At 39.5% G+C, this 2,500-nt stretch overlaps 1 protein-coding gene across 19 annotated transcripts in view; it reads left to right on the top strand.

Annotated features, from left to right (window-relative positions):
* ZNF536 (zinc finger protein 536) overlaps positions 1-2,500 on the top strand; it is a 358,374-nt gene that overhangs the window by 115,607 nt on the left and 240,267 nt on the right. The window lies entirely within an intron of this gene.

Here is a 2,500-nt window from a genome sequence, read left to right as displayed (position 1 = left end):
CTGGAATTGTTCGTAGACTATAAGAACTGAGGCTATGCCTTTAAAACTACAAATTCATGATGGAGAAAGGATGATCATGCTTTATGGTCAAAAATCAGGAGAAAGCAACTATTAGTTTCTGTTGAGCCATGCTCGGTTGTTATCACCTGATTTTTTTACCTGAGCAATCTCACCTGGACATACATTAAACTTTTCTTATTTTTTCCTATAGTCTTGAAGTTAAAACGTTTTCCAAAATGTACAAACAAACAGCTAATTTCATTGCACTGCTGTCTGTATGCAGTGAAATAAAATATGATTAGCTAGCTGAAAATGTGTAACTTTTCAATCAGTAGTTAATTCAGTCCCAGAACCGTATTCATATAGGTTTGAAACAAAATTGACCTTCTTGTTTATGTAATCTGTACATACAATAAGTGCCTGATTCAGTAACAAGCTACTCAACAATGTAGATTTTCTGAGACCCAGGAAAAGAGGCAAAATCTAGTATTCTTATGAATAGACCCGTCACCTGCACACTGCTAACGCTCTGAGGTTTCTGCATTTGGAAGGGGCAAAATTAGTATTGGAGACAAATTTCCCATATTATGCAGAAGACAAAATTCTCATGCTAGATTCTAGAGCAGCTGAACTGAGAGGCGCCTGAGCGGGGAGGGGCAGAGCACTTCTCCGAGGCTCTGGCACCATTCCCTGCGGCTGCTGTTGTCTTTCGATTGTAGGAAGTTTATGGGGCCAGACCAGGACCTGGCCAGAACCAGCAGGTACAAGTAACAGTGGACCCTCTGGGCTCTGCGCTCGCTGATGCATGAGAAGCATTTGCATAGTGGGATCCTACTCCGCACAGTGGATGTGCGCTGCCTTATTCCCTGCCTTTCATGGCTGCAGCTCTAGGCAACTGAATTATGGCTATTTCACTGTCAGAAGACTGCAAGTGTCAGAAACGGAGTAGGATTGATCTTTAGTACAAAGAGCCCTGCCTGAAGGCCAAGTCAGGATAGGTGTTGAGTTTCCACAGCTCTCATTGGTGTCAGTGAGAGCTGAAGTTGTGCTGCATCTTACAGGACTGTCTCTCTTGTTGAGAAGAGGAAGTTGTGGGGTTTGCTCTGGCGTGGCTGAGGCTGTACTGTAATATGTTAAATACCTACTTCTGCCTTCAAACTGGAAAGGCTTGGTGGCAGAGTGAGACAACAAGAAATCCACGGATATTAACTTATCAGCAAATTTCATTTTATATATAGGTACATTCTTATCTTGGTAAAATTTTGGACTTTCTGCTGTTAGTTTGAACAAAACCGTTGCTTTTAACTTAGTATATCTATCTTTACTTAAACATGTAGTAGGAATCTAAATTTAGAAATGCCTCTAGCTAATGAAAATACCATTATTGTGCTCATTCAGTGTTTACTACAGGTTAGTGAGTGATGTGCCATTAACAAAATACAATGGCATGCACACCTGCATTTTGATTGTATGTGCATGGGTGAAGAGAAGCAAGTGGTTCTCCCTTCCAAGCTGACAGTGCTATAAATCAGGCGAATGCTGTCTTTTTGAATCTGCACCCAGATGGAGATGGACATGAAACAATAGCACTGACAGAGGTGTGAATCCTCTCACCTCATCTTAATGGGGTGTTAAATTAAAAACTTAGTTATGACCATATAAACGTTGTTGTTAAGACAGTTGTCCACAGCACACAAACCTAGCATGAGTCATTGAACACATACATTTTACAATATATTAAAATATTTATATTGTTAATGTGTAATATAATGGAACCTAGCAGATTTATTTCTAAAATTTGGAAAGGCATTCTATCTTTGAATTTACTGCTTAAGTATTTAACTTATTGATGTGTGGTGTCATTTATAAATTCACAGCGGTCATATATGGCTTATTTAGATTAAGCCTGATTTGTATTGTTCAGAAATGCTTGTGAAATACATTATAATTTTAATTTATTTTAAATATCATTCTTAGGGTATGCCTATATCTTGCAATATATTGCTGAGCTAATTCTGAACAGGATGGCTCCAAGACCTGTGCAAGGCCTGGAAATGACAGTTTTTGCCCCATGTACCAGACTTTAAAAGAATTAAGAATTTTGTCAGAGAAGTTAAGTCTTTTTTTGAAAAAGAGCCTGTAAACTAACTTCCTGCTCAGGTGCTCAGGTAGAGGTGACGTACATCAGATATATCCACATTGGCAGGTCTGATGCATGTCTTCACAAAGCTGCTGTACATGTGTAATTAATATGTGAGTATGCAGCAAATGCTTTGCACCCCAGCTATATCAGCCTCATTGCGCGTGTTAGATAGATCCGTCTCTGTATGCACAGTAAATCCAAAATGTCTGGAATGCCTCAGACATGCTGAGCATACCTAGATCACCTGCTTGTCCTGAGATTTGGAAATTAGTAGATGGCTTCATGACGCTTGACAGGTTTGGGTCATATAACTGAGCAACCTAGCACAAACAGCTAACTGTAAGCCCAGTGCTATTT

This window comes from Struthio camelus, chromosome 10 (genome assembly GCF_040807025.1).
Source record: "Struthio camelus isolate bStrCam1 chromosome 10, bStrCam1.hap1, whole genome shotgun sequence".
In the NCBI taxonomy this organism is placed as follows: Eukaryota; Metazoa; Chordata; class Aves; order Struthioniformes; family Struthionidae; genus Struthio; species Struthio camelus.
The sequence above is the reverse complement of the archived record's forward strand: the minus strand, read 5'-3'. Positions and strand labels throughout refer to the sequence as shown.